Source organism: Nothoprocta perdicaria, unplaced genomic scaffold, assembly GCF_003342845.1.
Source record: "Nothoprocta perdicaria isolate Ctin4 unplaced genomic scaffold, notPer1 scaffold_138, whole genome shotgun sequence".
In the NCBI taxonomy this organism is placed as follows: Eukaryota; Metazoa; Chordata; class Aves; order Tinamiformes; family Tinamidae; genus Nothoprocta; species Nothoprocta perdicaria.
The window spans coordinates 817,282-827,379 of NW_020454516.1; the positions used below are offsets into that span (position 1 = coordinate 817,282).

Genomic DNA, 10,098 nt, shown 5'->3' on the forward strand with positions numbered 1-10,098 from the left:
AAGTCAAAGCCTGGCTCCTGGAAACGAGGAAAACCTGCCCACAAAAAAGGTACTTCTGAAAGGCAGAACCAGAGCCAAACTAACCCAAACCGGACCAAGAACCAATGAAATAGGAGCAAAAGAAAGAAATTATCACTGAGATTTCTTCTCTGTGCCAAATGCTAGCCTGCAGTTTAGTACATCATCATGGAGAACTCTCCAAGAGCCAGAGAGCAATCTTCAATGTTCTTGTGCTGATTTCTATGCATGGTTGAAACAGGGAATAAGAACGGAGGTTCCAGATGTATCCTCAGCACAAGGGCAGATTTTAACTTGATTACAGACGAGGGGCAAAGGAAGGCACTAAATTATTCCCTGCCCGCTCTTGGTACTACCTGAACATAGGTACCATTCTTTACACCTTTTCCATGGTGGAAATTCCACTGAAAAGGGTCTGTGGGCGGCAGAGGGAAGCTGAAACCTGCCTCCTTGGGCAAAGGCTGTGCCCTGGGCTACTGGGCACAGGCTCCCATGCAGGGAAGGATTCAGTCCCCTCCAGGTAAAGAAAACTCATCACATTAATCTCCCTTTATCTCCTTTCATGTGCAGCTTACCACAACAAAGGGGGCTCCAATTTAGCCTTTATAAGTGGTTCTGTATTTTTGCTTCCTGTCCAGAGACAGTCCTCCCTCTGGATGGGGTATTCACAAAAGCTGCACGGAAAACTTGAGGAATTGAAAAAGGAGGAGCAAATACAGTGGGTGCATGCACCACACAGCTGAAGATAATACATATATATGTGTTTATATGTATTTATATACACACATAAATCTCCCCCCCACCCACATCTCTGCACTTGCACTCTTAACTACTAACATAGGTAATTGAGTGCAGTGACACAAATGACTTTTTTTGAAGCAGAGATGAGCTGGCAAGCTTAATCAAAAGATGAGGATCATTTTCCTAAAGAAGAGTGAGAGCAACAACGACGACAACAAAAAGCCCTGAGAATTATGACAACAATGTAAGAAAGCAATCACGAGAGAAATCCTGATGAATGAGGAGCTTACATTTTTAAATGCCTTAAAAACAGTACCAATAAATCTAAATTTGAACAGAATTCCACGCACAATTGAATTAGAAGGGAAAAAGTCACCTGAATTGTTCAACTTCCACTACAGAAGTTGTAAGTGGTTTATCTGGGCAGAGCTATAAAATGAATAAAACAGCAGAAAAAGGAAAAAAAAAAAAAGAAAAAGGATTGAATTTTGCTGTCAGTAAGAAATCCAAATCATGGACGAGAATATTACGAATGCCGTGTAAAGAGCTCTGCAAAATATCCTCCAGTGAGCAGGAACTAATGACAGATGAATGTGCACATGTAATTGAACATGCAGGAAAGAAAACCAACATCCCAAGAAAGGAAACAGAAAAGCTAGCACGAGCACTAGCTCAGGCTAACGTCCAGGAGATGCATTGCAAGGAGAAAAGGCAAAATGCTGAAAAAAAGCAGGGTATAAAATGAAATGCACGTTTGGGCGCATGCATATTCCTCATTAGACTGCCAGGGAGCACATAGGGCTGTGCAAAGGGCTGGCACAGACCTCAACCACACGAAGCACCCCTGGTTTTGGGTTTCACTACCAGCGTTGGGCCCCTCTTACTTGATGGCAAACTTCCCTTCTCCTTCACGGGAAGCAGGATGGGGCCCTTGCAATGTCGCTTGCTTGAGAAAAGCTTAAAAGGAGAAAAACAAGCCCAAAAGCACAGGAACCGCTGAGTTCTTCCCCGAAGAGTCGATCCCTTCTGCATCCCCGATGGAGGAAACGGGATTTTCCAAGCTGTGTTTCGTGTTACGCTGTTGGGCGCAGCTAAATGGAAACTCAAGCACGGCAAAGCCACCCGAGCTAAAATCCAGTGAAATTTCACACTCCCCCAGCAAAGCAGGGCAGCCCTGCGCCCAGGTGCTCTCGGAAGAGCCGGCCAAAGCACCTTCTAAGAGCAAGCAGAAGTACGTCAGGTTCATAAGGGGCACATTAGGAGCGCATCAAGGTCCTGGATGAAAACACTGTCTTGAAAGTAAGCCAAACACACAGTAGGAATAGGTTAGAAGGCTAAACCACTCCTAACCACAACTTAAAGAAGACTTCATTGTTAAAATATCCCCCTTTTAACTCTTCTTTTCCAAGCACACATCACAACTTTTTGTTTCCGTTTGTTTTATTCCGTATTTCAAAAGCAGCTTTTGCTGCAACAGCTCATTTTTTTTCATGCAAAATACTGCATCTAATTGCGGAAATATGTCATTCCCTCCTCTCCGCCACATGGCATGAGTTAATGATGATGAATGAAAGTAATAAAACCCAAATCTTTCTCAAACCAAAGCTCCTGTTAAATTACTGGAAATTATATGCATGCGTCTACAATGAGGACACTGCAGAGGTCGAGGGTCTCGCTTCCTGCCTTTGGCCGAGCTGTTCAACAGGCAGCTTGGCTGAACCTGCACACACGCGCTTCTGGGGGAGGCACCTAGGGAAAGCAGCTTAGCTGGAGGCTCCTCATTTCATTACAGGGCTTCTCGCCTTCCCTATGGGCACAAAATAGTGCTTACCAAAGCGCAGGACCTGCGTGCGCCCACCTGGGCTATTCCGGATGTTGGAGCCAGGGGACTGGAACGGGAATATAGCACCTAATGCAATATGCATTCTTGGAGCAGGTCTCAGTTTCCCTGATACAAAGCTGTATTCCGTGGCACCGATACGAAGCAGAAGGAATTCAACAAACACAGAGCCAGACGCTGCCTCTCAGATTCACTCGGACCCACAGCGGATTTCTCCACTCGGTCCACTGGAAAGCCAGGAAAGCCCCTCAGGGAACACAGCCCTCATCAGCACATCCGCAAGCGGCAAAACCTGTCCCTTCCCTCGAGAAGACCCTTCTCCTTCTGTGTGCTACAAGGTGCCCCAGTTTACTACGCTGCTGTTTCACTTGTGCTCTGTTGCTTCGTTCCTGCTGAGCTGGCCGGCTCCGCGGCTCTCCCCTCTCCTCCTTCAGGGCCCTCTTCTTTCCCCTGGTTCCTCCACAGCTCCGCACAGACTTGGGTTCCCCCTCCTTTTCATCAGCAATTCGTTGAGGTTTCCTTCTTTTTGCCTTCCCACTACAGCGACATCCCACTCCCTATGCTCCTCTGCTACGGTGCCATGGAAGGAAAGCATACGGAGAAGGACTCTGGATAATTCCTCTAATCCATTTGCTTTCCACAGAGGCAACTGAATACATTGAACCTCATAATAGTGTAAATTAAGGTGTTTCTTTGGCAGAAGTCAGCATAGCTTACTGCTCCAAAAATGCACCCACAGCATCAGTCTTACCAGCAGAAAAGCAAAACCTCCCACACTTGCAAGCTTTATTTCCCTCTCTTTCCATGAAAAACAGTTTGCAGAATTGAAATGCAAGGGACTGGAAACGCCAGTCTGCAGAAACAGAGCTGCAGTCTGCCACTCACGCTCCCAGCCGGCGCAGCTCGTCCTCTGCGTCGCACCCGCTGCGCTTTGTTGGCCCTCAAGAAGCAGACAGCTCCTGCTAATTACTGGGAATGCTCTTTTAAAGCAAAATAAAAATGAATGAAACCTGTAGGAAAGAACGGGATTATTGTTTTCTTTTTAATTTGCATTTTTACATCACTGAGGAATAACATATATATATATATATATGTATATCAGGTCTTCTTCTAACCTTTCTTTTAGCAAATACCTTCTGCAATGTCACCAAGTAGGACCCACAGACACATCATTAAGGTCAGCTACATAAACCAGAAAGTGCAGAGAGATCTTTTTAGTGGCCAATCTGAGCAGGGGTAGAAGTCCCACATTCTCCATGGGACTCATACAACTATGCCAGCGAGAAGCTGAAAACCTGCCAACTATTTCAGACCTTTTCAGCTCCCACTTGGCTCTCGGATCCTGGCTTTGTGGTGATTCTCCAAAGCTCCCATGTCACCACCACACTATTGAAAATCACCAATTATTTCTTCACTGCGAGGAAATTGCCCCGTTTTGATCTCAAGCACGCACAAGAGGAGGAGGAGATCTCACGAAGCCACCCGGGACAGTATTTTGCTGACTGTTTTGGAACGCAACGGACACCCAGAGCATTCAACAAGCTCCATCATCCCTGAAAAGGGAAATCTCTATGGGATGAAAGAGAACTAACCGCATAACACCTCTGCAAACACATCCCTGATTTTAATTGTTTAAGACCAAGTTTTTGGTTGAGCAGTTTTGCATAGGGCTTGGAAATATCCTACAGAATACATTGTGGTTTTCTGGCATCCCACGTCTACAAGCAGAGCCATCTGTTAGAGTGGGATTAAATCCATTTGCGAGGCTGCACGTCTGTTTTAAAGGTAGCACTCTCCGAGCTCAGGTCCTTTGCAGGCTCAGGGAAATGGCCTTTTCCTGCAACCAGGAGCACCTCTTGCAAACCCAGGCCTTCCAAGAGACAAGGGACACCAAGCTGAAGGAAAAGGTTTCATAACCAGAGCTGGGCCTTGCGAGCCTTAACTTCTTAGCTGAATATTTATAAGAACATGTCCTCATTTACTAAGCTTCTGGGAACATTTCCACAATTAAAAAACAAAACAAAACAAATTGAAAATAATCGTCAACATCCTGACAACAATTGGCAGCTTTCAAAGCGGCGCACAATGCCATCTCCAGGCCTTCAAAACCCCCTCACAGCAACACGATGTTACAGGCCTAACTAAACGCGTGCGTGAGCCTTTGGAGATGCCTCCTTTTTCCTTCCCCTTATCTAGCGACACCAGGTGCTGGGCAGGAGCTGATAAGCAAGCCCCTATCACCCTGAAGAGCCCCCCTGAAGCCATGAAGGAGAAAGCACTGCAGATCTTCACCGAGTGACCTGCTCCAGGCCCACGGCAGCTCAGCTACGAGCACTGAGGGGGCCACAGCACGTGCCACAAGCCACACAGAGATAATATAGAAATATGGAGAAATCGGACTCTAGGTTTCTGCTCTCAGAAAGGAACCGTAGTGAAGCTGAATCCTAGGCCTTCCTGATGTGGTCATGAGGCATTGGAAAGCACAGGTCAGCTCGTTCCTCCAGGATATTAATTTCCAGCTCGCCAGCATTGCTGAACAGCTGTCCAGGCTTGGCCTTCCACAGGGGCTCAGCACTGGGCACGTAAGATCTCCCTGTCCTCCGAACCAGGGAAGAGGCAGCGTGCAGGACCAAAACCTTCTGCAAGCTGGCCTCATCCACACACACACTGCATGCAACAGGGAGCCTCAAATCCTTCAGCTACCTACCCTGAGACCTCTGAAAAACAACGGCAAGAAGCTCGCACAGGAACCACAGTCCAGCGTTGGCGAGGAGGAGCTCAACAGAAGTGTTTGCAACAAACCAGAACCTGTTATTTTTACTCACCTGAGTCCAGCAGGCTCCCTTCTCTGCTGATACCTAGTGCCAGCTGTAGTCATCTTGACTGTAATTGGGCCCAGGTGCAGGCTAGAAAGCTCTAGAAAGGAATGCCAGGCAAAATATCAGCTGCTCTGTGATCTTCTTGGGGAAAAAGTAGGAGGAGAGTCAAGGGAGAGGCTAAAGGGAGCTCACAATAATTACAGAGTAGGTCCATCTGTCAGGAACGAGGCAGAAGCTCTCTGAGGAGGAGCCAGGTACTTCAGGAAAAGAGGAGACAGCATCTCATCTATGCTACAGGGTATTCAGATGTGGCTCCTTCCCCCATTCGTGTCTCCAGGCCTGGTTTTTCTCCCCTTCACCTTCTTGTTTGATGTTTTGCTTTGTGTTTTTCTCCTACCTCAGCATCTATCTTTTCTCATTTAAATGCCCTCTGGTCTTCCCAGTTGCAGGAACTAGAGGAGGAAACGATCAGCACCCCAGGATGATGATGATCTCCACTTAAGGGTGCTCCTTGGTACCTCCAGGCTTGCTCCATATGGATGTTTTTCCTCCCAGCCCCATGGCATCATCCCATCCCTCTTTGCTCCCTTCAGTGCTCAGACTTCATCTTTGGCTTCTTCTGCTTCTCCAGCAATCCCCGACATCTCCCAAGTAATACCTGGCACAGAATACTTCTGGTTCTGTGTTTTGGCAATGCTTGTTGACTGAGGAAGCCTTATTTGAAGTCCAAGTTGTGACTGAATATCTCTCTTCACCCTGAACTCTTTGCTTAGGGACGTCTCTTTTTTTTAAGACCAGGGTTCCATCATCTGCAGTCTCAGTCATCTCTTCCTCCGATTTGGAAGAGGACTCGGATCCCCAGGACAAGGAAGCTGAGATTTCACCTGGGATGACAGGGAAGGGACAAGCCAGACCAATGCAGTTTGCCCAAGCAGAGTCCCGCTTAAGCTGCAGTCCTTACAGCATAGGCAGCTCAGCCAATTTTGGGGGCAATTTTTTTTGCACAGATGAGTCCCAGGATGTCCAGCGCATTTGAGGAGCAAGAAATGGCTGGGGCCAAAGGCTGGATGCTGGATCCTGCAAGGTCGACGACACGAAACCCTGGGGACGTGAATCTCGATTCGGGTCCAGGGTGCTCAGTTGTGGAGTCTCCACGACCGGCACTCGCAGAGACAGAATTTGAGATGAGCAGAAGCCTCCGAGCAGGAACCAGGTACTTATGCAGACGACACAACCATCATCATTAAATAGTTATGGGCAGCTTGAGTGAGAGAGTGAGGGGTGCGTGCCCAGGATGGTAAAACTTACCCACAAAGTTGAGAAAAATACACATAATCTGATTTTAGACGCATGGGTTATCAAAGATAAGCAAGCCCTCACCACAAGATGATTTGTTGCTGTCAGAAACCTAAGGCAGCTGGCTGGCTTCTGAACTTTGACTCGCAGACTCCCATATGGTCGCAGTTTGCTGGGGAGAGAGGGGAAGGGGGGAACAAAAAAGGCGGGAGCTCTTTTAGCAAAGCAAGGCCGGTTAAACGCTTTCTCCTCCTTTTCAGCCCTGACCCCATTTAAAAACCATCTCAAATATTCCAAGGGCCCCGCTGGTCCATAAAGAAAAAAAAGCTAAAGAAAACACAGTCTTTCAAGGGCTGCCACTACCTGCTTCCCAGCGCAGCTCCAGACTGGTTGCAGTGAAACCCAACAACCTGGTGGGAATTAAAGCTGCCTTTTAACTGCTGTTATTATCCCTAAAACCCTTCTAATAGCAATCCCAGAATATCGGCTTAGAGACAAATCACTGCGATGGAGCTCCCAGGACCATGTTGTTATATTGCACCACGTCGGGCTATTGATTGGCTTCCCGTTAATTCCAGAAGCGTGCCGAGTTTGTGGTGGCTTTCCGCCCCTCGATGCCCCTGCCCGTGGGGCCGAGCTTCCCGAAGGCAAACGATCCTGCACTTCCCTCCACTGCCGCTTCCTGCCCCTCTATTTCACTGTCTGGCACTTACATCAGACGAGCTACTACCTTTAAATCATATCTGTGCCAGGCGCAATTCATAGCGGAGCCTTCTGCTTCGTGATGCTCTTTGAGCTCCTGCTCGGTGCCCACGAGGAGAAAGCAAAATAAAAAGGTTGGGCTGGGAAAGCGCCCCGCTCCCGTTCTTACTGGGATCAAGGATATGCCCCCAAATCCACCCAGAAGCTCCGGGACTTTGGGCCTGGTCCATCTCTCCCCACCGAACCCGGCTAAACCTCGCCGAGGGATCAGGCAGCTGCGAGGTTACTTCTCTTAGGTTATTTCCCTGCAGCACAAGCACCTTTAAAATGTTTTCAGGAGAAATAAAATAAAAGCAACACGCAATCTTTCTCGTCCTAAAGAATCCCAGGCAATTTTATGGAGCTTAATTATCCCTCACCCATTTTTGCCTTTCCATACATTTCGGCTCTCCCACAGAAACTAATCCACTGGATTTCAAATTATGGCACAATTAGCATGAAATTAATTAGCATCTGACCTATCCCCTAGTTTTCCTCCAGCCGCGACTGCCAACTTTTAATACAAGCCTAGAGCAAGAACTGTAAGTCTAACGCAGCAAATGGGACAAAGGACATTTAAATTAGAGAAAGGGAGGGAGGGAGGGAGGAAGAGTTTAAAAAATGCAATTTCCAGCCGTAAGCATTTCGCTAGCAACCACCCCAAAACTCCGATTCTGCAGCAATGTTGACAGAAATCCATCCCCTCCCGTCCTGACACACACAGAGCTCATTTGCTCATTTTCCTCTATAGCTTATCAATTAGCAATGCCTTTTATCCCAAATGCAAAGTTGCTTTTTCATGTAACCTCTCCAGACACTTGCAGGATTTTGAAGCCCATCATATGTAACTATATATATATATCATATATATCTATCAGTCCCCCACTGCATCTTACCCTCCTCAGTTCTGTGCATCATTTATAGACCTCAGCAGTCTGCCTTTGCCACTATATGTATTTTCCGCATCCCTTCAGGCACCTCTCCACTACTTACTGCTCCAATTTGTTTCTTTCCTTCCTCTTCAGAAGCTTTCAGCCACCAGGAGCCCAACGCTCCCGTAGCTCTGCTTCAAGAGTGCTTCTGTCACTGCCCCCCTGAACCACGAGTGACCTTCCCATCACAACACACACAGCTCAGGTGGAGTTTGCAGCAGGAAGGAGATTAAAGACAGAGACAGACATGGACCGGCATAAATCATATCAAGGTGAGAAGAAAAAAATAATAAAAGGATATGGCAGATGCAAGCAGCATACACAGGAGCTCTTAAGAGAACCTTTATAGGCTCATATAGTTCCAATGTATAAAATACAGAGAAACTTTCTCAATCATTGCTCGATAAAAGCTCTATATTCAAGATCTCGGTATTGGTCATTACAAAAGCAATAATATTAGCCTTCAAGAATGCTAAGACTAACTCAGAACTGTGGAGGGAGGAAAAAGGGGGAGAGAGGCAGAGAGAGAGAGGAAAAAACCTGTTCTATACAAGTACAATATATTTTAAAGATTAGATTTTCATTTCACAGGTCTTCAGTTCACCTGGACATTTACTGCTTGTTATGGTCTGACAAAACCAGTTTTATATCCTGCAATGGCTGTTCTCACGTTTTGTGGCTGCTAATATTTTTTTTTTTGTGCATTTTCTTTCCCCAAACATGAAAAGAAGGAGCTCTGGTTATGAGGTGGCAGTGACCAGTCCCTCAATCCACAGCACTCCAAATCATTCTAGAATTACATAAAACGCCCTAAACTCCTCATTTCTGAATCAGCAGCCACACCACAGTACAATATTGGGACAAGCCTGCCTTAGATCTGCACGCTTTTCTGCCAGAAGCAACGCACAGTTAAGCCCAGTTCTAGTTCTTATGCACGTGGTGATCCTTGGTTTTCTGGACAACGTGCAAGGAGGGGGGAAGCGGCAGGACCTTTCCAAAACGAGGTGGCCCCAAGGGGTGTCACGACAGCATCTTGCTTCTCCTAGCAAGATGCCAGACTGGAGAACCAAAATGAAACATCCCCTAATTCGGTTGCCCTTCTCCTGCCCTAAATGCTTCTCTTTCACCTCAGAAAACGATACCCGCACTTGCGCTACCCCCTCACCCCTCCAGAGCAAACAATATTCATTCTCATAATAAAATTTATTTTAAATACATTTTTAATACTCTAAGAAAAGCAATTTCATCCTTGAATGTTCCATTGATCTATGGTGAGTAAATAGGCATTAGGGAGAAGCACTGTTTATTTATTTGTTTTCCACTTAGAATTTAATCCTGGTATTCCAGGGGATGATTATAAATAGCTCTAGCAGTCCCTAGGGGGTATTTTGAATGTAACTGTCTAAGAAGGGACTCTTGCATGTTGGGATCCCTCTGCATTACAGCTTTAGAAAGACTGTAGCCAAAGAGCTCTCATTCATTATAAAGAGGGATGAGAAGTAATTCCAGGACACACACTAGGCTGGATTTTACCACTGCCTATCTAGTGTCCTCACAGTTGAGAACGTATCTAGGAGCTTTCCAAAGGCTCCTCGCACACAGCACAGCCTCACTAAGAACATTTAAAGCCAGGCCTTGCTGGTATAGAAAGACTAGAAACTTCTTTGATGGAAGAAGAGCTTCCCTTGCCTACTGAGCCCAGTTTGTGGTC

The 10,098-nt window shown here is 46.6% G+C and overlaps 1 long non-coding RNA gene across 1 annotated transcript; it reads right to left on the reverse strand.

Annotated features, from left to right (window-relative positions):
- Positions 1–5,448: 5,448 nt before the first annotated feature.
- LOC112942949 lies at positions 5,449–5,664 on the reverse strand. The gene is made up of 2 exons (XR_003248493.1): positions 5,611–5,664; positions 5,449–5,515 (listed from the first exon to the last, which is right to left on the reverse strand). It is a non-coding gene; the product is annotated as an uncharacterized LOC112942949 (long non-coding RNA).
- Between the last annotated feature and the right edge of the window lie 4,434 nt (positions 5,665–10,098).